Source organism: Zonotrichia albicollis, chromosome 21 (assembly GCF_047830755.1).
Source record: "Zonotrichia albicollis isolate bZonAlb1 chromosome 21, bZonAlb1.hap1, whole genome shotgun sequence".
Classification (NCBI taxonomy): Eukaryota; Metazoa; Chordata; class Aves; order Passeriformes; family Passerellidae; genus Zonotrichia; species Zonotrichia albicollis.
In genome coordinates this window covers 7,217,562-7,234,470 of record NC_133839.1, presented here as the reverse complement: position 1 = coordinate 7,234,470, position 16,909 = coordinate 7,217,562, and positions in this window count along the sequence as shown.

Below are 16,909 nucleotides of genomic sequence, written 5' to 3'. Positions count from 1 at the left end.
TATTTTACTGAAAAGTAAGATCTCCTCATGGCCACCAGAATGTGTAACCTTAACTTTAAAGTCAGTATTTGTAATAAAGCAAAGAGCCTGGGTTGGTGTCTCCGTTTTGTGGGGCAAATCCCCCAGGACTTGGCACAACAACACTTTCCTTTCTTGTACCCAGTCTGGGTTTCTGTTCCTTTTCAGTGAGCCAGGGTTCAATGGTTAGACCCAACATACACCATGCAAGAGGCCCCAGGCTGACTCAGAGAGGGGAAATGACTCGCTGGGGTTATGAAGCATCACTTTCCCAGAGAGGAAAACAATCCAGCACATGAAACAAAACCTCTGTCCACCCTTAAAACTGGGCATCACCTGTCAGGGCAAAACAGACAACCCAAGATCTGAGAAAAAAAACTTGGCTTGCATGGGCAAAGTGTATTTCCCTCAGACCTGTGTGAGTCCCTGGGCTCTCCAGGTACCATCCCAGATCTCCACCAACAGCCTGGCCCCAACCCTGCACCCATTTTGGTGCTCTGTGTGTGACCTGGCTGCCTCTAAAGCCCCAACCCTGCACCCCTTTTGGTGCTGTGTGTGACCTGGCTGCCTTCAAACCCTAATCCTGCACCCCTTTTGGTGCTGTGTGTGACCTGGCTGCCTCCAAAGCCCCAACCCTGTACCCATTTTGGTGCTCTGTGTGTGACCTGGCTGCCTCCAAAGCCCCAACCCTGCACCCATTTTGGTGCTGTGTGTGACCTGGCTGCCCCCAAAGCCCCAACCCTGCACCCATTTTGGTGCTCTGTGTGTGACCTGGCTGCCTCCAACCTTCTCTCCCAAAGGGAACAGACCTGACCACATCCAGCCCTACAGAAGAGGACCCTTCACACCTTCCCTGCAGCCCCCACCCCACCCCAGCACTGCAGAGAAAGAACCCCCCAGTCCCCCCTGATGGCTCCTCGGAGAGGGGCTGGGGCAGATCAGTGTGAGGGGAGGGAAGCAAAAAGGGAAAGGTAGGAGGACAGAAATAGGGCCGGGGATGGAGGAGGCTGCCGGGCCGGGCTCCCGCAGGTCTCAGCCCGGATCGGGCTATTTTCTGCCTTTTCCTTTTCCTCACCGCCGCGTCGCCATGGCAACCCCATCAGCTGAGCGGCTCCGCTCCCGACTCTGCTTCCCGCTCCGTGGGGATTTTTGGTTGTTTTTTTTTTTTTTCCTCCCCTTCTCCTCATCTTGATTTCCTGCTCGAGCCCCAGCCCAGGGGGACTCTCAGCCAGTGGTGACCAGGGATTTCCAAGGGGTGCTCATAAGGTGTCCCTGGCACTGGCAGGGCCGGGCTGTGCAGCCCCTCCCAGCCCCAGGCAGGTCGGGTGCCCACCAGTGAGGCACAGGACAGGCTTTGGGAGCAGAGCCCTGTGCCAAGGGGGTCCCCCACACCTCTCACTTTTTGCTATCCTGCCCTGGGAAACATTTTCCCCTTCAGCAGCTCCAGCCCCAGTGCCCTCAAACATCTCCCATTGTAAGGAGTGGGTGTTGATGTTTTTGGCAGCCATCCCACAGGAATGGGATGTCCCAGGGCTGCCCTGGGACATGGACATCACCCAGGGAAACCTGGAAGAAGCCCTGTGGTGGATTCACTGCTGGGGAAAAGTTAAACACTGTCTGGGTATAACTCCTGCCACCAGGACACTTCAGTCCCCAGAGGTCACTTCCAGCCCTGTTTTCTGGGCCTCAAAATGGCCAAATGTCTCATTAAAAGAACAGCTGAGCCAGAACCTTGGGTAAATCCTCGGGTTTAGAATTAAACAGAGGAAGAGAAATGTAGCAAAGCCAAAATTGGTGACAGAGGATGCAGAGAGGTCGGAAGAGGAGGGAATAGGAGGAAGGAATAAAAAGGTTTTCCTGCCCTCCATTCAGACAGTGTGTCCAGGTGTGACAGGAGCCCTTGACAAGGAAGAGGGGTTTTCAGAACATCCCCTGACATCAGATACCTTCTTGTAGTTACCAGCACTGCTCCCCTTCTGTCTTTGAAATCCCCAGCCTTAAATACAAAGGCAAATCTCTGCCTCCCTGAAAGCCTGAGTTTGAGGAGACCAGATTCATCTCCAAAGCATGCTCTCCTCTTTCTTGCCTAGCACTGGGCTGGCACACCCCCAGAGCACCATGAGCTCATCCTGCCTGGCCAGCTCCCCTTCAGCACAGAGGAGTCCCTTTGGGGTGTTTTGCATTGGTTTTGGTGCCTTCAGAATAGCTGTGGTTGGAAATCAGAGGCTGGGTTAATCTGACCCTGTCATACATATCAGATGTGCAGCAGAAACAGCCCTCCAGTGAGCATTATCATGACATTTGGGGAGGGTGGGGATTTTTCCCCCCTTCTTCTCTGTTTTATAGCAGACATCTGCAGGAGGAGAAGAGGGATAGAGGAGAGAGGGATGAGAAGAAACAGCAATTCCTCTAACAGCCAAATCCCCATGACTCAAAGCCCCCCATCGCCCCCAAATCCCAACTTGCTCAGAGTGAGGCCAAATCCCCTCTGGAGAGGAGCAGCCCAGTGGGGCTCTGGAGAGCTCAGCACAGCCCCTGGCACCAACATCCCTGCACACATCCCTGCCAGACTCTGGGTCTCTTTAAATGCAGAATCTCACTGACTTCACTGAAGGTGCAATTTTGCAGCCACTTGCTGGGGAAGCAGAGTTTCTTTCCATGTGGTTTAAGTCAATTAGGAGCAGGTTGAAGCTGAAGTGAATTAAGGCGTTCAGCTCCAAACAGGAGCGTGTGCCTGGAGGAAAAGGGAGGGGAAGGCAGCTCTGCACCACTTTTCGCTAATCCAGTGCAACTCAACCAGTATAAATCCAAGGACAAGGCAGCATCCTTCACTCCTCCTCCTCCTCCCTGTTCTCACTTTTTCTCCCCCCTCCTTGCTTTCCTCATCCTTCCCCCATCCCCTCACTTAAGAATTCTCCTCCTGCTGTTCATCTCTTCCCCACTTTCTCAGCTCCTCCCGGTGCCCACAAGCAGGGGGGGCTGGGAAGGAGATCAAACTCCTGGCAGCACCGAGGCACCGGCCACGCCGAGAGCCCCAGACAGCCCCGGAGCAGGGAGGAGTGGGATGGGGAAAAGCTGGGTGGGTTTGGGGATAAGCAGAGGAGCTGCCTGCAGCCTGGGAAGCTCAGGATATCAGGCAGCAGGGAGGAGTCTGGTTTATAGCACCATGAGCACCTGGAGTCACACACAGAGCTGTCTGTATCCAGCCCCTTCCAGGACACAGGGCAGGGAGAGCTGTGTGCCCAAGGGACTGCTCTGATAGCCAGGGAATTGGGGAACAGCTCAGCTGGTCAAGGGGAAAGTGCCCCATGGCAGCCATCACCCTTTGAGTCTTTGTTGGCATCCACAAGGACATCAGCCAACAGTTTGGAGACCAACTCTTGGGGTGTTTGGAATTGTGCAAGGACACTACTAATGCAAGAAGATGCATTAACACGGGTGCCATAGGATGTTTTTAAAGTTTAAAAACTCCTAAAGTACTAACTTCCTCTATCCCCATCCACACTCCTCCCTCCTTAATCTCCCAGTTTAACATCCGGAAATATAACCAGCAATGTTTGAATTCCTTTAGATCTCATCCAGCTACTCAGGTGTCACAGCCCCTGGAAGCAGGCAGAGAGGAAGGCACTCCTGGCCCCACACTGCAATGACAGAGGACAGTGACCCTGTGCACACCAGGAAACAGCTCCAGCTGCTGTTACAGCTTCCCTCAGCAATAGGAAAAACCCAGAGAGGGTGAAGCAGCTCCAAACCTGAGCTGCTGTACTGGGTTTTCAGTGATGTTGAGTATCTGCCTCTGTCCCCTGCAGCATCAGTGGGGTTCCCCAGGAGGCTGGGGGAGAGAAGGAGAAGCTGACAACCCAACCCCACAGAGCTGCTCAGGGGCTGTTTTGGAGATGCCAAAGCTCTGGCTGCTCCCAAGGACACACACGGCACAAACAAGCTGCACAAAGGAAATGCCACTGGAGCAAAGCCCCACGCACCCTGCTCTGCACCACAGAGCTGCAAAATCCTCATCCCTGGGTGCTCCCTGCAAAGGGCAAAGGCAGCAGATATTTCCAGCAATCTCTGCTGCAGTTTGTCTCCGTGGCTCTCAGTATTGGCTGCTGGCAGCCAGGGAGGGAGGCACTGGGGGGAGAGCAGAGGAATCACAGTGAGGGACAGTTAATTAGAAAAGCTGCCAAACAAACAAACAAACTTTGGGATGTCCCTGCTCACCTTATCAATGCAAATGAAGCAGGCGGAGCCAGGGGGATGTCCGAGGCTCCCCATTGGATTTGTCCCCAGATAAGCAGGTGACACAGCTGGTCCCCGGTGCTCCTGGAGCCCCCTGACCCCTCACTGCAGCCTTGCAGCCTCCACCAGCCCCGGCTGGCACAAAGATGTGGGAGCTGCTCAATGCTGAACCTGCTGCACTTGCAAACAAACAATGCAGCTACAGGAGGAAATGTGGTGTGGGCAGGCTGGTGTGAAGGAGCTGTGACCCATCACAAACATCTGTCCCCTCTCTGCTTCCCTGCAGCCCCCTCAGCACCCATGCACACCGAGCTCCTGGGGACACAGAGCCTGGAGGGCTGCTGTGATCTCCTCAGGCATTAAAAGCCTTAAAAATACCAAATCACTATTTACTACCTAAATACAGATTTTCCTCAACAATCTCTAGTTAAGCACCCTAAAGAAGCCCTTCCCAAGAAGGAGAAGCAGGAGGAATCCCTGCATAGGATCTGTTCTGTCTTCCAAGAGACATCAGGGTTGGCATGGACATCCCAAGTCCTGGGTGCAGGAAGCTCCAGGCAGGAAGATGTGAGGCAGACACGTGCTAAGGGATAGAGAGAAAGGCTGGACATGTGGGACAGGAAGCCAGATCCCATTCCCATTCTATCCACAACTTCCCCCATGACCTTGGACAAATTCCAGGGGCACCAGATTTTCAGACAACTTCTGTTCCCTTCAAACCCACACTTATGTGGGCAGAGCCTGGCATGGCAGGTCACTGAGAGGGCTGGAAAGCCAAAATCCATTCAGCACTGTGGTTCCTCACCCTCCCAAAGGGCATCACCAATGCTGCCTTTTCTGCCACCCCACTTCCAGCTGATTTTTCACATGTACTGGGGTGGCAAAAAGATACTTCATATTTGTGCAGCTCTCCAGGAGTTAGAAAATGTCCTGGGGGTGGGGGGAAAGGTGCCCAGGAAGAGAAGAAGCAATAAAGAAAACCCTCCTTAAAGAAACAAAACCAAAGTGTTAGGAGCTTGTATGGGGCCAGGATGGGGGTGAATTCATGGGTCTTGTTCTCTTGGGGGAGATCAGACACACTGTTTAAGCACAGTACAAACCTTCTGTGTTGAAGCAAGTCCCTCACAAGGGGCTTTGATTTCTCCCCAATGCTCTGGGGTGCCAGAAGCCCAAAGCAGCCCCAACAGGAGCCACATTTGTGCTGTTTGGAAAAGGGAAATTGGAAAAAGCAGCAGCAGACAGAGCACTAGAACTGCCAAACCCCAGCATGCTGGACAGGGCTGGCCTTTGCTCTGTGCTTTGCTGTCCCCAGGAGTCATGTAGCTGTCACCCAGCACAGCTTTTTGGGGACCCTTTGGGGCAGGGCAGCAGGGGCGAGGCAGAACCTGATCCTGCAGGATCAGCTCTGGCCACTCCAGCTCTGACAGCAGCAGCAAGGGGGAATGGAAAAATACAGAAAGGAGCTGAATAGAGCTGCCTTGTAAAGGGGCTCAAACCACGCTTTGGACCCTATTCCCCACCCTTGGTCCCTTGTCCTGACAGCTGCACAGTGTCTCCGTGGGGAGAGAGCAGATTCAAGCTCCAAACTTTAACAAAAAAAAAGGAAAAAGAAAAAAAAAAAGAGAGAGAGAGGGAGCGAGCAAGCGAGAGAGTGTCTGACTACAGCCCTAAGGGCTGTCACAACAGATAAAACCTCAGCCAGGATTCGCAGTTTGAGCTCCTGCACGCTAATGCACAGCAGAGCTAAAAATACCGACGTGTGGAAAAGCAGAGGCTGCTGTTGCTGCCTCCCGAGCTGATGGCAGGCTCCAGCTTCCCAGGCAGCCCAGAGCAGCCAGATGCACGGCCTCAGAGGGGGAATGCACCCCAGAGAGGGGCAGGGGCACCCGGGGGGCTCCCCCAGCACCCGGCTGCAGGGCGGGCTCTGCCCATGCAGGGCCCGGCCGAGCCATCGCGGAGAAAGATCTGGGTTAGGTTTGTGCTGATGTGAAGTAAAATATCTGGGCCACGAGCTCTGTGCTCTGCAGGCAGAGGGATGGCAGTGCAGGGATGGAGCAGCCTTGGGGAGAGCAGCTGACGCCAGAGAGAGGGAAGGATGGAGCCTGTGATGAGGAGGAGGATGCAGAGAGGCTTCAGGAGATGACAAAGAGGCGGGACAGCTCCAGAGCCCCAACTCTGGGGCTGCAAAATAAGCAGCCCAGTGTTAATCCCCAGAGTCGGCCTCGTGTGAGATGGGAACGAGCTCGTGGCTCTGTTGTCACACTCTGCCCCAATTTTTGCAGCCATCTTTGCCCTGTCTGAGGCCCAGGAACGGGAACATACTTCACCATGCACTTAAATTCAAGCACGCACCAAAAGTGGAGCTGAAGGATGAGCTCAAGGGTTCTCACCTCATCAGCTGCCCTCACCAAGGTCAGTTCTGTACTGGGGCTGGCTCAGGGCCCCCACCCAAACCTGGGGAAGGCACCTGGCTGTCCCCAAGCTGTCACATCTCCTCCTGTAAATGCAAAGCCCACTGCTCCTGGGACAGCCATCCTCCAAAGTGCTGATTAACACCAGGTATGGAGCAGACATCACTCTCCCTGCATCAGGTTTGTGTGGTCCCCATCCCATCCAGTGGAGCAGCTGCCTGCCCAAAGGCCCTGGCACTGCTCTCCAGGAAGGGCTTGGTGTAATTTTGGAAACCACCAGGACAGTGGGGACTCTGATAATCTCCCTGAGTTCCAGGGCAGAATTCTTCTCTCATGTTCTGTGCACGCTCTGCTCGGTCCCATGAGTGGGACAGACATGATCACCTCAGGGTCACTTCACCTCAAGATCCGGAGCCCAAACTTGACCTCAGAGCACCAGAGAGAGTCTCCAGAGCCCTGGCTAACACAGCCTGCACTGGCTTCCTCACAGGAATCAAATCCTCTCCAAAATCAGGGGGGAGCACTGATCAGCATCCCTGTTCCAGCCCTCCTGCGCTGCTGGCACACCTGCAGAGTTCACAGCCCAATCACCCTACACATCACCCAATTCCTTTTCTACTCACAGTCACATTCAGGACACCAGTGCAAAGTCTCTGTGGATCTGTCTCAAGCTGCATTATCAGCACATTTAGTATTTTCATCGTGCTTAGGACATGGTCCCCTACAAAAGGCCAATTTATTTTGAAAGCAAACCCTGCCTTGGGGACTGCTCTTTCCAGCAGGCAGAGAGTTCTGCTAAACCCAACAGCACCAACCATGCCCTGTACTGGGGCACACACCCACAGAAGGAACTGCCCCAGCTCCAAAAACCAAAATTTCTCATTGTCTGGGTGGGTTATTTTCACCCACACTAGTGCAAGCCATGATTGCAAATTGGTTGTTGAATAATAACTATTATTTAGATTAATTAATTGATGTTTCCACACTGTGTTGAGGAATTAAAAAGAGGGGGAGGCAAAGGAGGGAGCAAATCAACAAGAAAAAAGCATTACCTAAGGCCAGGGAATGAGCGCCATGCAGGAAGAGAGCAGCAGGTTGTTACAGTAATTATAATGTCAGTATTTATGGATGAGGCCAAGAGGGTCCCCCCAAGCACTGACTGCACCTGGGTCTGTCTGTATCCAGCCCCACTCGCGCAGGATGGGGCAGGAACACTCCTTTCCTGATCCCAGCACACCCATCCAGGCTGAGCATCAGCCACTCCTCTGGAAGTCATTTTGCAGCATGACAAACTCCTAAAAGAAAAAAAAATCTGGCTTTGCCCCCACCCCCCATCCAGCTTCCAAATCAAGTAGACACTTGCCAAGCAGCCAGCCCAGCCCCACACTTCCAGTGTTTCAAGGGTGCTTCCAGCCCTCTTTTTTTGCTGCACACAAGCACATTCTTATTATCTCTACAGTGGATATATAAACCTTACACATCACCATCCAGCTATAACCAAGTGTTGGCAAATATCACAGCACCATCACAAGGTGTTGCACAACCTTTTGACTTCCAGAAAGCCCCTGCTCCCAGAGCCATGAAGTTATAGAAGAAAAATTTAAAGAAGAAAAAACCAAACCTCTTCCTTCATTAAACAGGAAAATCCTCAGCCCTCATGGTTAGAGGCAAAGACTTGAAAATATGAGTTCTGAAAATACAGCTCCTAACCACACAGGGAAGGGAAAACACATAGAAATCAGAATTTTTCACACAAGTTTTATAGCAGATTTCTGATCTGGGGGCAACAACTGGCATTACAATCACGCTCCTTATGTGCTTACATTTGAGCGCACAAAGAGGAGAGCTCCCAACAGAGCAGCACTGACAACCAGGAGCACTTCTCCAAACAGAGTCAGCTCCAGCAAAAATCCAGATGTCCATGGAGATATTCATGACCCAGACACAATCCCTCTAACAAGGAGCCCCATGGCCCAGGGATGTCAGACACGCAGACCCCCTAACAAAGACTGCAGCCCCAGCCATGACTCCCAAAAATCCCCAGTTCCTCATCCCTTTGGCCCAGAAGGTCAGTGGTACCCACCAACCCTCCTGCTGACCCATCAGGCAGCTTCATCATCAAGATGTTCACTGAAAACCCTCCAGAAGCAGCTGCACCAGCTGGGGTCTCTTGAGATAGTCTCACACTTTTAGCCCTTTTGAGGAACCATTTTGCAAAACAGAGGTAAAGAGGTGTTGGAATTCCACCTGGAGGCACAGAACTGCCCAGCCCAGGGCCTGGCAGCAGGTGCTCCACATCCAGCATCCTGCCTGAGGTGTGGAAATCCCAGAGCCATTTCAGATGGGGCTGCTGTCCCTGGGGTGAAGAACCAGGCATTCCCACAATTCAGAAACCCCAAACTCCTAAAGATGCTCCCCTTGAACGCCCCTGTCCTGAATCCATCAGGCCTCTTTGCCAGCTCTGGCCTCTTGAAATTCTGCACACTAATAAAATCCTAACTAATTTACATCCAAGATGGGGAGTGAGTGGCAGCTGTTGCTATAGAAACTCTCTCCCGAGCCCTGGCTCCTGCTTGCTGCTCCAAGCTGAGAGCCTGGAAGCCAGCTTGGAGCCCGGTCCTGGTGCCACTGGTGCCTCCCATGGGAGCCAGCTTGGAGCCCAGTCCTGGTGCATCCCACTGGTGCATCCCATGGGAGCCAGCTTGGAACCCTCTTCTGCTGCCACTGGTGCCTCCCATGGGATCCAGCTTGGAGCCCTCTCCTGATGCCACTGGTGCATCCCATGGGAGACAGCTTGGAGCCCAGTCCTGGTGCATCCCATGGTGTCCAGGCAGTCCCACTGCTGCTGCCCCAGGTGCCACAGCAGCAGGGAGGACATGGTGGCCACCACAGCCACCAGCCAGCCCCTGGTGTCCTGTCATCCCCCAGGCTCTGCATTTCCCACCCTCCAGCACTGAAGGGTCTTCTGTGCCTGCCACCCTTCCTGAAAGCCTTTAACCAGCAGCTCTTGGAGCCAAGGCTGTGTGACAAACCCTGCTCTCACTTGGGGAAAGAAAGATAAAGATGAAAACAAAGCAGAATCGCTCCTTGAGCTGCCAGACTTTGGGAAAATGCTGGAAAACCCAAGTTGAGGATCCCAGCAAAAGAAGGAAAACTTGTTATGTGTTTAACACTTAATGTAGATCTGTTTTTTCTTATGTTGCACTGATAATTATTCAGTGCATGACCTCTGGAGGGGTTAGTGCTTTGCGTAGATAACAGCACCTTACACAAAACCCTCCCTCAGCTCTGAGCAGGCTGTACCTCAGGTCTTTGCTTTACAGAAGGAGCTCAGCTTACAGCATGAAACCTGCACTGATCACCAGGGCTGCACCAACAGCTTTGCTGGGAATGGAGACACCACATCTCCATGGTGAAGCACCCAGGACTGAGCTTCTTCAGCAGAAAAGCAGAGGACATCATCTGCCCGAGGAAGGGAAGGAGGCAGCTCCCCTTTCAGAACAGAGGATCCAGAGTGACTGTCCCAGCTCCCTCACAGCAGAGGCAGGCAGGCACAGCACCATGGGTGCTGCACACTGAGCTCTGCTCACAGCCCCTGGATGCAGAGCAGCACTGGGAACACTCAGTGTGTGCTCCGTGGGGCTGATCCTGCTCTCAGCCGCCCCCTGCACAGCTGCAGAGAATCCTGCACTGACCACCAGGGAGGGTGGAGGAGTGGTGAGCACTCACATCATGGACACATGAAGGAGCTTCCTCCCCATGGATGGGTTCCTCAGGGGTTCCTGGGGCCAGGATCCAGCCCACAGCACAGATGCTCCTGGGCCAGCCCCTTTTTTCCCTTGGTTGAGATGTCAAGGATGAATGAAGGTTGCTCAGAGCAGACATCTCCCTTGTCCCCTGGGTTTGTGCTGTGACACATGGACACCGTGACCAGGATCGGGGTGGTGGAAGCTCCCGGCCCAGCACCCTGTCCCAGGGACAGCCGTCCCTGGCATACCTCAGGAGTTATTTATTCCTCCCTCCAGCCCTCAGCTGCCTGCTCTGTCACACGGGGAAAAACTGACTCAGACCTTCCCGAGATAAGGGACCACATCTGCAGCCCAGCTCCCCAGGAATGCAATCAAAATAGCGACCGGCAGCCCGGCGGGGGAACGAGGGGGGGCAGCATTTTTGCTGTCGACTCCGACCCCCTGATGGACTGTTGCCATGGAAAGCCGGCAGCCAGCAGCCCCAGCTGGGGTCTGCTGAAGGATTGTTCCTGCTTGGCCTGAGGCTAGGGCAAGGGGAAGAGCTTGCATCTGGCTGTGACAGCCCTGCCCTGCTAGCAGGTGTGGAGCTCACTTCCCTCTTGGCTGGAGCATCCCGAGATGGTTTGTGATCCAGCATGGCTCAGATGCTGCTGGGCAGTGTTTGAATCCTGGTGCAGGAGCACGGATAATAAACCCAATAAATCCAGCTCAGCATTCATGACAGAGGGACCAGGGAAGGGACAGAGAGATGGTAACCTCAGCCAGGGCTGCCATCCTCTGAGTTGGTGAGGTCAGTGGGGCACCCATCCAGCTCCTCTCCCCTTCAGCCCGTTTCCAATCCCTCATTTTTGCATGAAGAATTAGGACAGTAATTTCTCTCCTGCAGAGAGAAACAATACAGGAGCTGAAGCCGACCCCTTGCAGGCTGCCTGAGCAGGCTGACGTTTGGGGAAGATTTGTACAACTTTCCTACTGTGAAAAAACCTCCATGGCTGGAGGTTGCACAGAGCTGGGCTTTGCATGGTGGTTCCTTGCTCTGGTGTGCTGAGATGAGGTGGAAAAGGCCACAGCCTGAAGCTGCTTATTTACACCAGAGCGTGGATCAGGCACTGCAGAATCTGCTGCCAGCAGCAAGCACCCAGAGGAGCTGCCACCCCTCCCTCCCGCTGCCTCGCCGGGAGCTGGCAGGAGGGGACGGACAGCTGCTTCTCCATAATCATCTCTCCACCACTGACAACATGCTGGAGCTCATTTTCAGAAGACACCTTGGGAAGAAGAATGCATTTACAACAGCAGAAGCACCAGGAAGAGCATCTCCTTCCAGAAAGCCAAAGATGCAGCAAAATAAAATGTCGCTTCTTGTTAACCCTCGCCTGTACCTGAGCGAGCAGGACAAAAGTTGCTGGGCAAATCCTACCCACATTCACAGCCCTGGAGCTGAGTGCATTGGCTCAGTGGCTCTTTGGATAACTTGGTGATTGAAAATCCTGAAGGAGGGACCATGCCCGAGTTTGAAGCCAAGATTTGCTTTCCCAGATACCTGCTGAGATCATGGTCCCAGCAATCACCATTCCTGGCACCTCTCAGCTGTCCAGCACATGTGTGGCATGCACGGCATCCAGGATGGGGGATGAGGTGCAAAAACCAACAGCTAGCAATCCCAGCCCAGCTCTAGTTTTAAAAAGCTTCCCTGGCCCAGGAGGGGAAAGGAGAGCTGGGGAAGGTGAACGGAAAGGGAGGTGGAACGCCACCTGTGTATTGATCTGACGATATGAAATGGGTTTTTCTTCTGGTTCCTGAGCTGGAGACAGGAACCTATTGAATGCAAACCTCAGCTCTCCCGCTGCCCTGGTTTCAGCCACTCCAGGCTGCTGTTTAATTAGATGAGCATTAGCAGGAAGGCAGCTGGGCAGCTGGGAGGGGCTGGCTTTCCACACCCCACGGTCACCCAGCCGATGTGAGCGTGCTGCTGTCAAAGGCACCACTCACTTCTACCTGCCCAGGCTCCCCCAGCAGCCAGGCTGAGCCAGCCAGGAGCCTGCCCCAGACACACCAGGGAGCAGACCTGGCTGATCCCAGAGCCACTGGGACCCCAGCTGCCCCCAAACAATGCAGTCATTAACCCTTTCCCCCTAAATTTCCAGCAGTCCCGCACAAAGCCCAGCAATGGGACAGAGTTTCCTCTTGCATCAGCCACAGGTTCAGCTCAGTAATGACCTGGGAGCCAAGGAGGCTGGAGTGTGGAGCAGGCTGTATCCTATCTGGGAGAAATTACAACAAAGTCGTGAAGGATTTGCAGCTATTTTCACACTCCTTTTCCCAGATTAACACATGGATCCACTTTCTGTTCAGCAGTCTGAGAGCGTATTGTTTTGTCTCTGTCGCAACCTCGCACTCCCACATCCCAGAGCTTCCCAGCGCCCCACTGATGGCTATGGGATATCAACAGGAATGGAGGAGCTCACTTTAATTAGCGTGCACTTCTTAATTGGGCTGCAAGCTCCTCAGCAAGTTGGATTGTATTTTATCTTCATTTTACAGACCTGGGAGCAAGGAGACAGCAGGAAGACCAAGGAATATGACCAAGGGTAGTCAGCAGGATGGGCAGCAGAGCAATGGAGAGATGCTGAGTTCCCCCACCCCCATTATCTGCACTGAACCCAGCAGTGACAGTGCCTGGTGACAGCTCACCAAAGCCCTCTGTTTGCAAGGAATAACAGGAAGATCCCATACCCAACTGCATTAATCAGCCTCTCTCCCTTGCTATCAGTGGAGCAATGCAGATTCAAGAAAACTGGGTTAGATCCACATTTATATTAGGATTCAGCACTCACAGGTTAAGAGAAGTTCCCCCAACTATCTGACTGATGCCAAATCCCACCAGGGACAAGACCCTGATCAGATGGGGCTTTATGTCAAGGTTTTACCAGGGACATGGGAAAACTCTTATTGCCTGCTGTAAAATAAACTGTGCCACAGTGCCAGGATGCAGCTTTTTCAGCTGCTTTCAGCAGAAGACATTATCAGTGGTACAGATAAACCCAGTTCTGCCTTACCTGCAGCCCCTCCACAGCAGTGTCAGCACTCAGCTCACTGCTATCAGCACATCTGCAACACATCCATGCTGGAGCAGCTTCATGCCTGCTGGTTTGGAGAGAGAAAGCCAAAGTTTTGCATTGTCCTTCTCCAGTGGAGCTCTGGTCTGGCTGGTCAGAACTGGCTGTGGTGGGAGCAGGAGCTCTCAGCTTTGGTTTCTCACCCTGCTTTTCTGTCCCCATCTCTTTCCATGCATGCTTGTTCCCAGACCAGCATGGAAACACAAGGAGAACTAAATGTCTCTGAACTCCCAGGTCAAAAGTGGCACAGCATGGGGCAACAACCCCATGGTTAATGCATGTCCCCCTTGCTCTCTTACTTTTCCTCATCACCCTCGAGACAATGATTTCATGCTGCATGTGCCCAGTGAGAGATGCACAGCCCAACACAGGAAGATGCTGTGTCCCAGCTCTAGCCCAGCAAGCTCCAACCAGCCATGTGTCGTTCACCCCTAGGTCTGAAACTCCTTCATCTAGCTCAGGAAATGCATTGACCAAAACCTGTGGAAAACAAGGGTAAACTGGGGAGTAGGGAGCCTAAGGGTCAGTGGAGACTGGCAATGCTGAACCTGTCAGTTCTGGGATGTGCTAGAATGTCTGGTGTTGGCTCTGGGATTGATATCCCTCCATGCTGATGGGAATGCGAGCTCAGGTCCTCCCTTAGGACAAATCCAAAGGATAAATTTTCCCTGCTGTGTCACAAGACTCAAAGCAACAGCCCCCATGCTTCGACTGCTGAACCCCACCGGTGCACATACGAGCACTGGGAACCTCTCACAAGAAAAGCAGCGAGCACATCCCACTGAGCAGAGATGGAGCTCCAGCAAGAGCCGCAGGAAGGCTGTGCCAACACCTCCATGCAACCAGGCAACAGTCCACAAGCAGAGAGAAGAAGGAGAGCTACAGCACCGCGTCCCCCTCCGGCTCCCAGCGTGACTCACACCGGTTGCCATGAAGAAGTCAACATTTGCATGCAGCCACCCCACGGTGGAATGAGAAGCTCCCTCAGCTATTTGCTGGCTCTCTGGGGGAGGGCAGCAAGCATGGGACCTCAGGGGCCAGCGTGGTACCAGATGGCAAACTCTGGCATTTCCACAGGCATCTCCAGGCTGCTACCAACGCGGTCCGTATGTGCAGCACAGCCCAGACGATGCTCCGTGCAAATGAGATGTTCAAAACAGAGAGGCGAGTTGGGCACCCGGTTCCTATCAGATTTAGTTCTCCCTCAGCTTCTCTAAGCTCGCAGCCTCAGAGCTCCCCACCCTCGCTAAACTCTGCATGGAATTAGCTCGGCACAGAGCGGTCGATTCCGGCTCCCGAGCAGTTCACACCCACTCGACACACCCTGCTCGGCTCAGAGCCGGCCCAGCCCCGAGCTCTGGCAGCCCCAAAACCCAACACATCCACAGGCACCTTCTCCCAGCATGGATGCACCCACGGATGTGCTCTGCAGAGCAGGGTGGCTGCTCCTGCAGGCGTGTGAAAAGGCCCAGCCTGCGAGAGAGGGGGTAATTATATGCCAGAGGAGCAGCTGATTCAAACCCTTCCTGACCCCAGGCTGAAGAGTTCTCCTGATCGATCAAGAAGATGCTCTTTCATTTTCTTCAAGCGTTTCGCTGATGGATGGAAAAATCAATGCCCCATAGAGGAGTCTGGAGGGGGGTGGAGCAAGGGGAAGAAAGGGAGAGAAAGGGAATGAGGAATGGAAAGGAGGAGAGGGGAGAGAGGAGAGCGCTGTGGGAAGCAGGGGCTGCTGGAAGGGGTGGTGGGAAGGCAGATGGGCTGGCAGCACCTATGGCTATCACCTGCACCTGAGGTTTGGGATCTCCTCCCCACATGGAGGACCATGGGCATTGCAAAGCTTCTCCCACCTGCACCCCATGGAGCCAGGGCACTGCCAAGAGCCTCCATCAGACTGGTGCCTCTCCATGCCATCACTGCTCCTGCAGCACTGATGAAGGGCCCAAATCTGTGCCATGGGGTCCCCCCTGAAGCAACATTGCTGGTTTCCATGGAAACACCTCCCAGATACCCATATGGAGACGGCCCTGGTACCCACAGTCAGAAGAAACCCTCAAAGTCCACAAGTCTTTTGGATGAAAATTCCCAATTACTTTGTTTTTCCTTGAAATTGCCTGCTGAGATCCTCTAGCTCTGACTCATCATGTGGGTGCAGTTCAAGCACCATCTTTGGGTCCCATCCTGCCCACACAGCTCTGCAGGGTGCCTCAAGCTGGGACAGGATCCCTAGAGCCTCTGTGCCACCAGATCCTGCAATTCCACCAGCAATGCTGCCAAAAAGGACTTTATCCCTTGGGGGCAAATCTTTGCTAAAGACCAAGTTAAGATCTGTTCAGCTCCTCAGTTTAGGAGTGCTGTGGTTTTCAGAGAGGGGGTCAAGCCCCTTCATTCATACTTGCCAACACCAGTCACCTGAAAAGACACCCACAAATCTCCCCTTGGATCAGGAGAAAGCCAGGCCACACCACTGGACACAGATGAGGTAGCAGCTTGCCTTAAACAGTTGGGGTTTTCCAGTGTTTTCTTCCCCATATCCTATTAATAATTAACACAACTGCAATGAGACCAGCTTTTAAGAGGCTTCACTGCCATGGGCTGTGTTACAGTCCCTCTTTCAGGAGCAAAGGTTTGTCTGTTACCACTAGAAACAAGGAAGGCTCCAGTCTCAGCCAGGGATACTGTCCTCAGGGGAACCTGATTCCATGTCCCCAGTGGGCTGAGCTGATCCATCACGCTGCCAGAGCCAAGGCAGCCCATCCTCTGCTCCTTCCCAAAATTCCACCCTATGTCAGAGACACCTCACTGGGCCATTTTGAGCTCTCCACATTCTTTTCAAGGCTGATCTGGTGTGTGATCAGGAGGACAAGCTAATACTCTCCCTCCAGATGGGATTTGGAGGTCAAAGGACAGAGTTTGGGGGCGGTGGGTGGTCTCTGCCTGCTGATGAAGAACCCACCCCGTGGCACCTCCAAAACAGCAGGTGAGCAAAACCAGAGCAGCACATTTTAGGCCACTCTGGGGGTGCATCCCAGGCTCTCCCTTCCTGAAGAGCCCCTTACAGATCACCCAGCTCCCAGCTGCCCAGATGACCATGCTGTGACAGGCTGGGCACAAAACCCCAGCCTATCCAGGAAGGAAGGACAAGTTTTCAAACTGTCCCCAACAACTAGGATTTGGTTCCAGTAATCCTCATGCCTCCTGCTTGGGCGAGAAACAAACAGAAAAGAAGGGATGTGATAAAAGAAGCCCCCTGGGCCCAGGCAGCCCTGTCTCCAGCAGTGTCCCACCCCCAGCCCAGGCTGGGCCCCCCTGGCCCCACGCAGAGCAGAGCAGAGCGGCCACACCGGCCCAGCTGGTTGGGGGAGGCAGAGCAGAGCCT